Source organism: Ambystoma mexicanum, chromosome 8, assembly GCF_040938575.1.
Source record: "Ambystoma mexicanum isolate Mex_15411 chromosome 8, UKY_AmexF1_1, whole genome shotgun sequence".
Taxonomy (NCBI): domain Eukaryota; kingdom Metazoa; phylum Chordata; class Amphibia; order Caudata; family Ambystomatidae; genus Ambystoma; species Ambystoma mexicanum.
The window spans coordinates 328,379,711-328,395,876 of NC_090929.1; the positions used below are offsets into that span (position 1 = coordinate 328,379,711).

Genomic DNA, 16,166 nt, shown 5'->3' on the forward strand with positions numbered 1-16,166 from the left:
TCTGCAGCACATTGAAATCATGAAGTATTCTCTGATCATTTAAAAGATTTTGAATTCATGTTAACTAATATATCCTGCAAACTAGAGTCTAGTTGGAGAGTGGTAGGCCACTATAATGTGTAGTCAACTGCGCTGATCAAAGATAGAGCTAGTACAGGTACCCTGCTGCCTGTGATGGGGTTCAAGAGGCACAGTGCCCTTCTGTCCTTAATCGTGACAGTAAAACTGGGGATAGAACGTTATTCACAATGGCACTGGGTTGTTAAGGTGAATAAAGTGAAGAGAGGGTCTCTGGAATGCCCCTCGTCACCCATATGAACATGACAGGCCGAAGGGTCAAGAACTCAAGATGCAATTCACAGTTTAGACAGCCCCAAGGAGGGCCAATTACATCCACATATGCAAACAGGTGACATCACTCTGATCATGGATACAAACACCTCACTGGATCAGATTGACTAATGACGAAAATCCATTGTGCTGACGTCATGAGTGACATCAGGACATAGCAATGTTAGTCATGAAGCAAACTCACACCAATGCACGAAGTTACATGGACACACACGTGCACACGCGAAGAACATGCTTACACAGTTCTGCAGATAGAGGACAGATACATATACATACTGTCGAAAGCCTTCATTATTTTTCTCACTAGCGAAATGCAGGACTGCAGAACGCAAGGCAAAGAAGTGATGCAGAGCAAGCTTGCAGACTCTTATTGCAACTAACCCTATAGAACTAAACGGTCATATAAGGTGCCTAGAAGAGCCAAATACTACTAACCTATAGGAAACATAGCACGTTATAAATATATAGAAATCATAGTATAACTGTAGTGAGGTTTCATGAGGCCATGGGCCTCGGGACGAGAGGCAAGGCAAAGCAGAGTTAGGCTGCCCAATGCAGCAGGTCAGGGCTCACAGCCCAGGTCAGCGATGAGCATAACATTCCTGGCCATCGGAGTCAAGGAGCAACCTGCAAGATGCAAGTATAAATCCTCACAAATTGCAGACCAGAGAGCTCGATTTCGCTGTCCTCAACCACGTGGTGCGGCCGATCCAGACAATGGTCATTCAACCGTGTTGGGAAGATGAGCAGTTCCCAGCGACAGACACACAATGAAACATTGATTCTTTAACAATGTTGCAACCCTGTGGAAAAAGTGGCAATATTGACGGTTACATTGGGAACACATAGTCTTTCTCATCACCTTGAGAAGGTGCACTGAGTGCTAATAAAAGAGCTGGTTCCCAGGCCTGGGGAGATCAGCTCCAGCCAATCAGGGAACACAAATGCAGGGGTGGATGGCAGAGGGCAAGGGCCAATGGTAATCCTGTGACCCTGCAACAATGTAATAGATTGTTTTTGGGGAATGTCAGGCACGTCACCTGACATGTGAGGGCTAATAGAATAATCTCTAAAGGTGCCATCCATTGGCACTACCACCCCAACTACCCAATCCTGTACCCTCGTAGGTTTTTGGGGAAGAGCCCCATGTTGTGACGCAGTGACTGAATAAAATTGCCCAGCACACTGCTAAGGAGCAGTGATTTCACAAGATTCCCAATGTCCTGTATGATCCATATCTGTTTGTGTGATAAATGACAGTTCTAACTTGCCCTTGGCTGAGTCCTCCGACTGTGTACTGGATGAGGGTTCATTGGGCCATGGGAACTTGAACGGTGACCTCGTTGTGTGAACGCCAGTCCCTCTGGTATACCGTAACCAACTGAAGAGTGCAAAATTCATATGTATTGTCAAAGGATTCACCCTGGGTAATAGCTGTGTTTATTTTTTTTTTTTTTAATTCAAATTTTATTGGTTTTGTAAAGGTTCGACAGCCATGTACATGCAGATAACATCTCTGAGCCAAAAAAAAGAGAGAACGATGATAGCAAATAATATTCTCATGCAATGCCTGTAGATTCTCTGAGAGTCACATATTCAACCAATAACGTCAACAAGACCCACCCTTCTTTTTTTTTTTCCTACCCCACCCCCCTACCCCCTCTTGAAATATCTGACCTGGGAGGAAAAACAGGAATAAACAATACCAGCGAACCAACCTTAAACTCATGACTTCGGGCAGATAGTGACAACATGCCCCAATGCACCGGCAGAGCGGACACCGTCTGTCATTAACGAAATTGACACGAAACTCAACAGTGTATTGCACACAATCACTTCACAGTATATATTTGGCACGGAATTCAGACCAGGCGTTCTCAACAACAGTAGGATCCCCGTGTAAAGCAGCAGTCAGGCATTCCATTCTGTAGATGCTGAGGGCAACCCCCAGCCATTCAGTTTTGGTGGGGAGCGTGGATCTTTTCCATACCATAGTGAGGCAGGCACGTGCGGCCAGCAACAGACCATGCACCATTTTGGGTGCTTTCACGACCTTATCCTCTGTCTCAGTCAGGCCAAATAGGATGAACAGCGGGAGCCCCTCCCTTACATCATCATCTAGATCCTTGATCCAGCTAAGGACCTCTGACCAGTAGGTCTGAACCAATGCACATCCCCACCACATATGCCAGTAATCAGCCCGCATCCCGCAGCCCCTCCAGCAGTAGGGGCTTACCCCCTGGTACATTTTGGCGAGCTGAACTGGATCATACTGCCATCTATACAGTAACTTGACGGCATGTAATTTATACTGACAAGATATGGATGACTTCGCCGTTCGTCTGCATATTTGTAGCCATCATTTTTGAGAGATTTGCCTGCCCATATCTGATTCCCATCTGCTCTTGAGCGCCAGTGAGGGTGTAATATCGACCTCAATCAGTGCCAGGTACATTGCACTTATCAGACCCCTGGAGCCCGTGCATGAGTCAAGGATCCTTTCAAATGGGGTGAGATCCCTCTGTAATTGTTCTCTCCATATCGTTCTTGTCGTTACCCCCTTGAGTCTCAAATACAGGAAGACCGAGAGCGTGCCTATGCCGAGCGCCTCCTGGAGCTCTTGAATGGTTATAAAAGCGCCATTGCGCCATAGTTGGCCTGCCCTCTCTAACCCCGCTTGGTACCAGGTTTCATAACTACCCGGTTCAGGGATTGCGTCCCGGATCCCTGGGGACCAAAGATGACCCAGAGGAGAGGGCCATGTCATAACCCCCACCATTTTCCTGCCTGGTTTCCATATTGACCATATCGTACCTATAATGGGGTGAGATTTAACGCTGTTACGTAATTGGGGCCCAGGGACCCATAGCCATTCGCATAAAATAAAGGGACGGAGGTGATAGTTATCTAGCGCTATCCATTGTGGCTCTAACCACTGTCTGAAATGAGGGACAAGGACCCTAAGTTGAGCCGCCCTGTAATATGTCTCTAAGTCTGGAAGGCCCACCCCTGCATTGTCTTTACGAAGCTGGAGCAGGGATCTCGGGATTCTGGGCTTTTGACCGCGCCACAGGAAGGCTAGTAACAATTTTCTCGTGTCTGTAAAATATTCCAGGGGCATTTTGATGGGAAGCATTTGAAAGAGGTATAATATCTTAGGGAGAAAGACCATTTTGATAGCATTTAACCGACCTAGCCAGGAGATGGTGAGCTTGGACCACCTTTGTATATCTTTTTGCAGGGTAAGTGACAATGGAGGGAAGTTGGCTTCATATAGGGATCCCAAGTCACGAGTGACGTTAATGCCCAAGTATCGGAGTGTGGTGAGACTGACTTTCACTCCTAGGGGGGCAAAGCGTTTGACCTCGGAATCTCTACTTTTGTCGATCGGGAGGAGGACAGATTTCCCTGTATTAATTTTTAGGCCAGCCAACTCACCGTATTCTTCAATTATACCGAGCGCGGCCGGGACCGAGTCTAAGGGGTCAGTTAGGTGCAATAAAATATCATCAGCATATAGGCCCAGTTTGTATTCCCGATCGCCTACTGTGATGCCTTTTACCCTACTGTCGTGTCTTAATTTTTGCGCCAGCGGCTCAAGTGACAATACAAATAAAATCGCTGACAATGGGCAGCCCTGCCTCGTCCCCCTTTCAAGGGGAAACCAACGAGAATAGCCTCTGTTCACCATCACTGATGTCGTGGGGGAACTGTATAGCGCTTTAATGGCGCAGCGAAGTTTCGGTCCAAGCCCGTTCGATACCAATACCCTTTCCAAAAAGCTCCATGACACCCTGTCGAAAGCCTTCCCGGCATCTAACGACAAAAGTCTCCCATTACTTGTGCTTCATGAAGTAAATGAAGTGTTTTCCTCATTGTGTCCGCGCCCTGTCTTCCAAGAACAAAGCCAACTTGGTCAGAGTGTATTAACCTAGGGAGATGTGTTTCAAGCCGAGCCGCAATGACTCTGGCATATACCTTAGCGTCGATGTTGAGGAGAGAGATGGGGCGATAAGAACTGCAATATTTTTGGTCATGACCTCCCTTCGGAATAACAGCAAGGAGGGCTTGAGAGAAGGACGGAGGTGCTTGGCCTGTGTCAAACATAGAGTTAAACAGGGATGCCAGAAAGGGGGAAATGAGGGTGGAGAATGTTTTATAGAAACCAGGGGTGAATCCGTCATCCCCATGGGCCTTCCCCGTTTTCAACCTCTTGATATCTTCTGCAACCTCCTCCTCTGTGACTGGCATATCAAGGGAGTTGGCCTCCGTGGTCGTGAGTGTGGGGGTCTGCGCCTCCTTAAGGTATGTGTCTATACTGCCCACTGGGGGGGGGTCGCACATATATAGATCTTCGTAGAAGTAGGCAAATGCTTCCTGTATGTCCTCGGGGGAGGTCACCGTCGTGTCCGTGAGAGTGCCATCTGTCCTCTCGATTAGGTCAACCCACCTCTCTGCTTTCTGTGCACGGAGACGAGCCGCCAGCAGGGCATCGGCCTTGTCGCCCTTCTCATAGTATTTTTGTTTGAGGTATTGTAGGGTCTGGGCTGTCTTACCCGCAATTAGTATTTTCAGCTCTTCTCTGAGTTGTTTAGCTTCAGCTATATACCTGGGTCTCTCAGATGGAGAGGACTGTGCGAGGCCCTGAGCCGTACCAAGCCTTTCCCTAATGCCTTTCTCTATCAAGGCACGCTCTCTTTTTTTGCAGGCACCTTCCCGCATGAGAATCCCCCTCCAGGTAGCCTTGGCAGCCTCCCACACTGACGCCTTCCCTACGTCCCCTGTGTCATTAGTAACAAAGAATTGCTCGATCTCGGTTTCCAAGGTTTCCCTGAAGACCGAGTCTGCCCATAAGGAATCGTTACATCTCCATTTAGAGTTCCGGGGGGCCAGTTCATTCCAGAGTATATCCACCATAACCATATCGTGATCAGTCCACGCAGAGGGGTATATAGTGGCCACCTGCATCATGCGGAGGAGGCCATCAGAGAGGAAAATGTAATCGATGCGCGTAAGTGTGTCAATGGGGGAGGGAGTGGAAAGTAAAGCCTCTTTCCGTCGGATGCAAATGACGCCAGCTATCAACGAGGCCATAAAGGTCAAGGGTTAATTTAATGTCTGCTTCATTCCGAGTGCTGGGTGGATCTACTGCATCGGCCTTGGTCTGTCTGTCCATTGAACTATCCATCCAGGTATTAAAATCCCCACCGAGGACCGTGTGACCCTTGGCCATGCCAAAAACCTTCTCAGTGATTTTGTGGAGAAACCTATTTTGCCCTTGGTTAGGTGCATAGAGCGTGGCGAGTGTGACTATTGTGCCCCGTATGTTTCCAACGACTATGAGAGCCCTCCCCTCCCTATCCATCCATGTGTCAAGAATTGTGGACTGAAGGCTTTTGCGAATCAGGATCCCCACTCCTGCCTTTTTTAGAATACCAGAGCTCCAATGAACGGGACCGACCTCCCGTGATGGAATCATTCTCTCCTCACCCTTTCGATATCTCGTTTCCTGGAGGAACAAAATATCTATATTCGATCTCTTGAATTCCCTGGCCACCATAGATCTCTTCATGGGAGAGTTCAAACCTTTGACATTAAGTGTGCAAATGCGTAACGTGTCTTTACAGAATGTAGGTGCCATCCTAAGTTTTGGATGAGTTTGTAAGCGGCCGGTTCGTCTGCTTCGCAGCCCGTGTCATGACTAGTATTGCAATATGTGGTTCATTTTCTATGAAGTGGGTTTTAGTTAGCCCTGTATGGATCAAAGGCCAACCTGCCCAGGACGTACAATGCCCCTTTATGTACCCATCTCGTGTCATTGCGCCCCCCAGGTCTGGATTATAACAAATAATGTGTCTCCCGCTCATCCCCCCTTCCCCTCCCACCCCTAACCCCCATGCATTCGGCGCCCGGCCCGCCCGGGTTAACATCACCCAATCGAACTCGGACCACCAGTGGAGACCGCAAAACAAGCGCTCCTATCATAATAAAAGCATATATAACTGTGAGCCCCAAACTTTTTGCTCATATATCAACATCAACAAGTCATAAATAGGAGTGCCGATCCCCACAAAAGCAATTCCATAATACCGTAAAACCAATTTGTTAATACAACTTCTGACCTCCACTTTAAGCATCGGACCAATGTCTGCCTCACCACATAAGTCTATCAGGCAACCCACGCATAGTAGTCCAATTTTGATACCTGTATGAATAGAATTAAACATTCGGATATGTGTTCTGACCCTCGAATCGAATTTACCAATGGCATATGTCGAGGATTATTGCCCCTTTAAGTGAACTGGGTTAGTTCAACCAGCGTCGGGTGACGATCTAGTGCCTAGCTTCCGCCAAGCCATTGTCCCATCATTATTTGGAGTATGTGGCATGACAAGACACTCTAGGCTCAAGTCAATGCTCCATGTCCTGGGAGTTGTTCATCCTCTGGAATTTCCTGGATCCTTGAATCCTTCTCTGCCGCGGACCCTTGGTTTTCCATTCGCCCTCCACTCTTTTCAAGTCATCAAGGGGGGGATCTTCCCCCTGGGGGCCTATCAGGTCCGTTATACAGTCAGCGACGTCTTTTTCCGAGACAAGTCTCATTGGCGAGCCTTCTCACTCGAAGGTGAGAGAGAACGGATAGCCCCAACGGTATCTGACGCCCTTTTCTTTTAGCATCTTCGAGATCGGGGAGCACTTTTTCCTCATAGCCAACGTGAGAGATGATAAGTCCTGGTAGAGTGAAATATTGGAGTCTTCTAATAAAAGTTGAGGGATGTTTCTGGCCTTTTCCAAGATTCGTGCTCTGTCAGCATAATTGTGAAAACGAGCTAGCACCGATCTTGGGCCTCCAGGTCTGCCTCCCGCTCTGTGAATACGGTCAATTCTAGGTTTGTCTACTGAGTCGTCCTTGAAGAGGAGCTTCAGAATGGTGTGTAGTGTTTGTTTTAGATCAAGTTCGGTTTCGCCCTCTCTCTCGGGCACACCAAAGACACGAATGTTGTTTCGACGCTCCCTGTTTTCGAGGTCATCGACCTTGAGACGCATCTCCTCTTCTCTATGTTCTATTTCCGCAATGCGGTGATCCAGTTGTGCCTCTAGAGTGTTCAGGGATGTCTGATTATATTCGACCTGTTCCAGCCTGTCGTCCATTTTATCCATCCTTTGCGTGATCTTATTTATTTTGCTACCGATATCCGCTCTCATGCCTTTCAGCTCAGTAAGTAGGTCGGCGACGTCCGCCTTGGTCGCGGCAGCCTCAGACCCTGCCATTGACTTTTCGGACTCGATGAAGGGCCTTGGAGGTCTAGAGGTCGGAGTAAACTTGTATCTCGCCAGTTTACTCTTAGGGTCCATGGAAGGTGGATCTCAGCTGGGTTTTGGGAAGTAATGGCGCGAGTATGGTCTTTGGACAATATTGCGCTTGTGCTAGCGATATTTTGTCCCACGGCGGCCAATCGTGGCGTAGGGTAAGGTACACCAAAAAGCCTCCGCAACAGGGAATGCTCCTCGTGTTCACATGGACCACTTGATTCCTTTTACTTCCAGGGAGAGGGACAGCAGATCGTGAGCAGGACACGGCGACCACAGCTATTACCCACTTGAAAGGGCCACTCCGGGCAGAGAGCTGGGATCGCGTTCTTTGATCCGGCAAGCTTGGAGTTGTGTGTAGGGTCTGAGGAGGGCACACGCCCTGTCAAACAGGGGCCCAACCCTCAGTCTTTCGTTGCCCAGGGAAGATCCGCTAGTGCCCCCTGCTACATAGTAACCGCAACATTATAGCTTATGCCGGAGGACTCACCAGTAGGTTCTCCGTGGCGATGTTCAGACCACAGTCTCCGTCCTCAAGAAGTAGACTTTTCACCGTTTTTGATTGCAGGCGGCCTGCGTACGTTATAGATCCTTTGATTCTGGAGTGCAAAGTGTTCCTTCGATAGTGGGTGATTTACCTGAGGAGGCACACGCCCCTGTCATGGGGGCCTTACCCTCAGCCCGGGTGGCCTTCCTGCATGTCTAAATACTTCCTGGGTGGTGGTAGCTAGTAGGTATTATGCGGTTCGCTCCAGGAACAGCCGTTAGCTGAGCCACTTCACATGTGGGGTGTGCATCAGATGTATTCCGAATGTACTGGGGAACCCACCACGTTGCGCCTGCTGTGGTCTATCCCTTTTCAAACCGTATGCTGCTCTATGCCGTGAGTAGGTTTCACCCACTCTCCTTTTCCTCTCCCCTGACCCCCGAGCACGCAGCTGTGGCGTGCAAGCACTCCAGGAGGGGGGGTGAGCGTTCCTTTGGATGCGTGGGCACTTCTTTCGGGGCCGTCTCTGCGTTCACTGGGCCTCGGCACCGTGGAAATGGGAGGAACTCTCACGCCGCGCCTGCCGCGCAGCCTTCATCAGGAATGGGAAAGGGGAGGGAGCTCCGATGCACCGGCTGCCCGATTGTGGGCCTTCTGGGCTTCCCAACGTGGCGCGAGGCAATCTCGTACTTGGCTGAAGCCCGTGGAGGAGAGAGGAGGGGCGGCCGCCTACCTTCATCCACCGAGGGAGACTCGACGAGGTCCCACCCGCGCCGTCACCTGCACGGATGCAGGCGCCAGCCCGAGAAATCCGTCCTCGACAAATGGGCAGGAAGACGAACGGGGTCCAGGAAGGCGCTCCTCGCCGCGCAGAGCAAAAGCCTGCAGCGGGTCCCTCTCCCAAGGCCAAGTTCCGTGCAGGGACCGCCGCGCATTTCAGCCTCCGCCTCGATTGTTCGTGCTGCCACGAGTGTATAGTTTCGGATTGTAGGTGCGCACGTCCGGGGCCTCAGAACGTGTACATTGATTTCCCAGCGAAATGTCCTCCGATTTTCCACGGGTTTTTTCCCAGGTGAGGGGGACACCTTCCGACGTCTTTGGCTCCGCAATCAACCTTGGGGGGGGGTCACAAAGTGGGGGCTCACAGCCACTTCCCGGACCTCAGTTGCGGAGCTCACACGGAGAGGAGACTCATCCGTGCGCCCCCTGGTGGCCGAATCCCAATAGCTGTGTTTATAACAGATATTTTATTGAAAGTTCCAGCCAACACGTGTTTCAAACCTCCTGGGTCTTTCTCAAGGCGTGTGTACTTAATTGGAGTGAATGCGGTTAAGACGATAGGTGTATTGAGTTTAGAAACTGAAAGTTTTCTTTGAGGAACAATTTTGTTTGCAGAATGAACATGTATAAATGCTGTGGATGGGCCAAAAAGTTAGCATCCTAATAAGACAATCCTGGAGGAAAATGGGGTATTTCCAAGTGACAATTCATCTTTCATGTACTGGGTGTTTGTCTTTGTAGTGTACAGTGGTGGCGCGAGTTATGGTTGCTTAGCTTACCATAACTGACAAATTTCTGTGGACTTTTGGTTTTACTCTTAACCATAATGTACCTTTAACAACGTTTTTTCATTGAATTTCATAGGTTTCTGTTAGTGCAACTTAACCATAACGTCCCTTTAACAACATTTTTTCAGTGAATTTCATGGATATTTACCAGTGCACCCTAATTTGCTACAACTTACTAATATCATGCTTACACGAATATAGCAACATTATTCTCCAATTTAGAAAGTTTCACCTTAAAACCCTGCCATTCCCCATGTTCTAGCATCATTTTAAACACTTCTATACACTTTTTCCACTGTTTTTCTGTTTGCTGAGGTTTGCGTACGTCTGACGTCATTGCAGAATTTTCAGACAGTGTCACGTGACCACGCGCTTATGTGCGGCATGATGACGTGTCTGCAAATGCATCCACACTTCACGAACCGGACCATGCATTGCGAACAGTTCAGATCTGCATTTTTCAGCTCATCTAGGAAGTGCTTTTGAAGCTGTAATCAAGGAGCATGAGAAACACTGCCCTCTACCTTATATTTAGGACACGCGGAACACCTTCCCCTATCCACCTGCCCCTCCATATGTGTGGTTGGTGCCCCTTCCCTCATTTCCCTCCCCACCTTACTTTCTGGCTTCTCCTGCAAAAATAAAAAAACATTTAAAAAGAGGGCGCTAGAGGGCCATCCAAGATGGCCGCTTAGGTCAGAGCTCCCTCGCAGCCCCGCATCAATCCTGGCTAATCCTACGGATCCGAGCGCCACTGCCCCCCTGTTTCCCGGTACATGAACTCCTGAAGTCCCCGGCGGCGCCACCTCGAAGTTTCGAGCGAAATCGGAGCTCTCAACCCGAGACGCGGCCCGAGAGGCCCGGCTGCCGTGAATCGCGGGGTCGACCACTAGGCCCCGTGCTCCACAGGCTGAGCCTCCCCACTGCAGACTCTGACGCACCCCCCCGGGCCGCCCACGAGACGGGGGGGCCAATATCCTGGCAAGGAGTCGACAGCGGCCAGAGAGAACCGGCGAGGGTCCCTGTTCGCCTTCATCCCCCCGCCAGAAGCCATCGCCGGAGCGGAAGAGTCAGACGTGAGACAGGCTCCTGCAGATCCGGCACCCAGCCGCACAACAAGAACCGCCCACACCCACCGGGCGGAGACCAGGCGGCGTCGGCCAGAGGTGTCGGCCCGGGGCCCTGGCAGGTAAGGAGCGGTGGGGTAACAGCGTTGTCCCCCCCCTTCTTCCGCCTCTGGGACCGGGTGACCGCCGTACCAGCAGCGGCAGAGCCGACCAAGCGGCACCTCCCAACTCACGGACGACCTGAACCCCTCTGTCACAAACCATCACACTGCCCTATACTCCGAGCCCCCTGAACCAAGAAAACCACTGTAAACATCTCTCGTCAAGGGCCAGCGCAGCATCTACACAGCCAACCCCCCAGCTCACAGCGAACATCCTATATCAGCCTCCCACGGAATTCCTCCAGGAGGGCCGCGCTATCAGTGCAACCCGGCCTCGACCTCACCACCGGCAGCCAAGATGGGGAAAAGCGACAAATCGCAGAGGAAGCTAAACTTTGAGAGCGGTCTGACCCCCAGAGCCCCCCACCAACCCGAGGACCAGGCGGCACCGTCGGAATGCCCCCACCAGGAGGGAACGACAGAAAACCCCTTTCAAATTAAAGAAATCCTCCTCGACCTAAAAGCAGGGATCGGCAGCCTGAGTAACAAAATGGACGGCCTCGCGTCCAAAGTCGATCTGATGCAACACCGCATGGACTCCCAGGCCGAACGCCTAACCGAGGTGGAGCAGAGGGTGTCAAATCTCGACGACAGCTCGGAAACCCTTACAAACAGAGTACTACAGCTGGAATCACAAATGAAACTAACAGCCGCCAAGTGCGAGGACCTCGAAGGTCGGTCGAGGAGGAATAACCTCCGGATAGTCGGGGTGAGAGAACATCAAATGCAGGGGAAAATGGAAGACTTCGTGGAAACCTTATGCATTACGTTGTTCGGCCGCGAGGCCCTTTCTCGCTTATTCATAATCGAGAGAGCCCACAGGATTCCTGCAACAAGACCAGCACCAGGGGCCCCTCCGAGACCCATAATAGCGAAGCTGCTGAACTACAGAGACCGTGACTCCCTTCTCCGGCTCGCCAGGGAGAAAGGCGATCTGAGTCATGATGGAGACAAAATCCATTTTTACCCCGATTTCTCCCCGGCAGTCCAAACACAAAGGAGAACATTTACAAGCGTTAAACAGAGGCTCCGCAACAGCCAACTGCCATATTCTATGCTCTACCCAGCACGCTTAAGAGTCCAGCACGAGGGAAAGGTCCACTTTTTCCAAACCCCAGAGGAGGCAAATCTGTTCCTCGACCGCCTGGGACTCCCGGATCAGAATCAAGCTCGCCCCAGACCGCAAAGGGATAGAATCCCCAGGAACCCTCCTTAAACAGGTGGATGCAGTGGAGCACAAGACCCGACACAGCTAAACTGAGTGGGCCGGATCAAATACAGCGGCATAAGTCGGGGCTGGGACACTTGGGAGGCCCCAGGCACCCCCAGCGCAGCTACCGTTAAGTTATTGTTAGCCTGAGTGGGGTCTGCCTGCCGAGGAGTGATTCCCGCGTACCGGCATGGCGACTCCTAAGGCCGAGTTTGTTTTGGGTGGGGTAAGTTGGAACCTCCCGGTGAGCATGTTCGTGGTTGCCCACCCTTGGGAGAACTACGTTATGGGCCAGTTGGGGATTGCCCGAAGTTCGAGTATTACAAAGTTGATAGAGAAATCCAGCGCCGTCAATTCCTGTTTGTCCTGCACGCTGCCTGCCCCCTACCAGACGCCGTCCTCTCCGTTGCACTGTGACCCCCAGCCGCTACACACGGACCCGGTCAGCGGCTCTCGCTCAACCAGAACGCAGCTGCCCGTTGATCTGGACATGGGCCCTGAAATAAATGCAAAGCCGCCCCGTTCAACGTCCTAACATGGAACATCAGAGGGGGTAACATCCCAGCTAAATCTAGGAAAATCCTACACTATCTCAGACGACATGAGGTAGACGTGGCAATGATTCAAGAGACACATTTCACACCGACGAGTGGCCGCCAGTGGGCCAAAAGCTGGGGCTGTCATAGATACTTCTCGTCTTACTCCACATACTCGAGGGGCGTTGCAATCCTCATACACAGGCGGCTCAGCTTCCGGCTACTACACACTGCAAAAGACGAGGAAGGCAGAGCACTTCTGGTGAATGGCATCACCGCCGGTCAGAAAGTGACCTTTGTCAACTCATATGCCCCGAATGTGGATAACCATAACAACTTCAGCTGGGTGATGACACAGCTCTCCGCGCTTGGCCCCACCACGGTCGTGTGGGGCGGAGACATGAACACAGTTATGGACCCTGCGAGGGACAGATCATCAGCTACACATCAACCAATTTCGAAAGCTGCTAATCAAATAATGGAAATCTGCAAGGCATTTGACCTACACGACACATGGCGAATCTCCAATGGCGAAAGACGTGAATACACCTTTCACTCTACAGTCCATAACACAAGCTCCCGAATCGACTATTTTTTCACCTCAACCAACAGCACTCTGATATGTGGCCAGTGCCTCATCCACCCGAGAACACTCTCAGACCACTCACCAATCTTCCTCAAGCTTCAGCCAGCCAGCCCCACCCCGCCGCTACAACGCTGGCGCTTCAAGCAGGGATCACTACAGGACGAGGTTTTTGCCTCAGAATTAAGAGAAGAGATAGACGTGTTTCTACAAGCTAACCTGGGCTCAGTCCCTTCAGCAAGCATGATTTGGGAATCCTTTAAATGTTTTATCAGAGGTGTCTGCCTCGCCAAAGAAAACGGCATTCTCAAACTCATCAGGGGCGAGCTCGCAAGCTGTGAAAAAAAACTAAAACAGCTCGAAACCCAGAACGTGAACAACGATGACCCTGGAGCTGCAGCGACATTGAGGACGGAATTGCAGAAATTCAACGACACGGCGGAGCGCGAAGCGAAATTTCTCCAACGCCCCAACCAAATCCGCCAATATGGCGAGGGCCAGAAACCAGGTGCCTTACTGGCAAATCTAATCAAAGCTGACAACAAACAGTCCCAAATCGAAGAGATCAGAACCAGCCAAGGGGTAGTGGTCCACACTGACGAAGAGATAGCGGAGGAATTCGGCACATTCTACGAAGACCTTTACAGTGCCAAGCTGCCGAAAGACTCGCACCTCCCCCTGGAATACCTGGAAGGCACTGAGCTCTACTGGGCCGAACATCACCTACGGGAACCTCTGAACGAGCTAATCTCACAAGAAGAGATCAAAGAAACCATAAAGGCACTACCGCCCTCCAAAGCTCCAGGCCCGGATGGTCTAACGGGAGAATTCTATAAGGCCTTTGCAGAACCCCTGGCTCCACTGCTGGCAGCAGTGTATGAGGAAGCGCTAGAGCTTGGAACCCTACCTCCATCTTCCCGTGTGGCCAACGTCGTCCTTTTGCACAAATCAGGAAAGCCCCCAGACAATTGTGCATCTTATCGCCCGATTTCCCTGCTCAATCTGGACAATAAAATCCTTGCTAAGATTCTGGCGAATAGACTGATGCCCCTGATGCCCGCCCTAGTGCTAGCTGACCAAGCTGGTTTCATACCCGGCCGCAATACGACCTTCGGCATCCGGAGAATGTTTGGAATCATAGAGGCACTAGACCCCACGGACCAGGCAATAGCGGTCCTACTTGATGCAGAAAAAGCATTTGACTCCGTGGAGTGGCCGTTCATGTTCATGGTCCTCACCAGAATGGGGCTGGGAGCCCGCTTTATCAAACTGGTCTCTCTCCTGTACACCAACCCACAGGCCACCATCATAGTGGGCAAAGCAAAATCAGCAGCAATAAACCTACAGCGCGGCACGAGGCAAGGATGCCCCCTGTCGGCGCTAATCTTCGCTCTGGTAATGGAGCCACTAGCTTCCAACCTGCGGGAACTTCGCCAACAAATGGGGCTCACTATCGGCCCACACAAACTTATTGTATCCCTATATGCCGACGACGTTGCACTATTTATAAGAGATCCTGAGGCCAACCTGAACCCGGTCATGAGGGAAGTCATCAAATTCGGGGCTTCCTCCGGACTGAAAATCAATCACTCAAAATCAGTCGTCTTCCCACTGACCAGGGACACGAGGCAATTCGCCGACGACTTCGGACTTGAGTGGAAATCCTCGAGGGTACGATATCTTGGCATCCAACTGTCACTGGACCCACTGGAGGTATTCCGAGACAACTATGAAGAGGTGTTAAAGTCTCTCCAAGACAAGATCGCACGCTGGAAGACACTCCCACTGACACTTTGGGGCAGGACCTCTCCAGTCAAAATGGTAATGCTGCCAAAACTGCTGTATCTCTTCAACAATATCCCAATGTTACTGCCACAATCCTTCCTGAAAAAGCTGAAAACCCTGGTTCTGGATCTACTGTGGGCTGGGAAGCCAGCCAGAGTGGCATACACAACGCTGACACTCCCCGTGTCTAGCGGTGGTCTGGCTCTACCAGACATGGAAAAATACTTCTGGGCAGCCCAAGCTCAGTACCTTAGCCACTGGTACACAAAGCAAATGATTCGCCCCCATGTACAGGTCGAGAGGGCCTTGGCAACGCCCAACTTCTTGACCGCTGTGGTGTTTGGTCGGCTTCCCGTTCCCAATCGCACAATGAACGTAATGCTTACAACATACAAGGTTTGGAAGTCGCTGGCTAACAAACTGGGGATACAGACAAGATACTCCCCCCTCTTGCCAGTCAAGTATATTCCTGGAATCCCCTTAACATCGGAGAGTGTGTTTCACCAGTGGGTCGACAAACTGCAGTACGATCCCTCGGAGACCTATTCACAGAGGAGGGCTTTCTGACCCCTGAACAGGCCAAACAGAAAGGGGGTAATTCGGCCCTAGACGTGTTCCTCTACTTCCGGACCCGATACACTCTGCAGACCCACCTGCCTGGTTTCCCGAGGCAACCACCGACTTGGCAACTACTACATGATGTCATTCAAGCTCAGGGTGAGGGCAGGCTGGTGTCGCTAATCTACAAAGCGCTGACCACCGGATCACCCAACGTGAATGCAAGAGCGAAAACGAGATGGGAACGGGCACTATCCACAAATATATCGGAGGCCGACTGGAGTCACATTCTGAAGCAAACTCAGAAAATTTCACTTAACACCCGGCTCAAGCTTATTCATTTTCATTTCCTCCACCAAACCTACTATACGCCGGAAAAAGCTAACAAGCACCATCCCGAAGCCCAGGCAGAGTGCAGAAGATGCGGGACTCTATCAGCGAACTTTGTGCACCTCGCATGGGAATGCCCGGAGGTAGCCCCATTCTGGAACCGGGTGTTGGACACGACATCCGCAATTGTCGGTGAAACGATACAACCCCGATGCACAG

The 16,166-nt window shown here is 50.9% G+C and overlaps 1 protein-coding gene across 1 annotated transcript in view; it reads right to left on the minus strand.

Moving 5' to 3' along the window:
* MAMDC4 (MAM domain containing 4) overlaps positions 1-16,166 on the minus strand; it is a 498,376-nt gene that overhangs the window by 451,087 nt on the left and 31,123 nt on the right. The window lies entirely within an intron of this gene.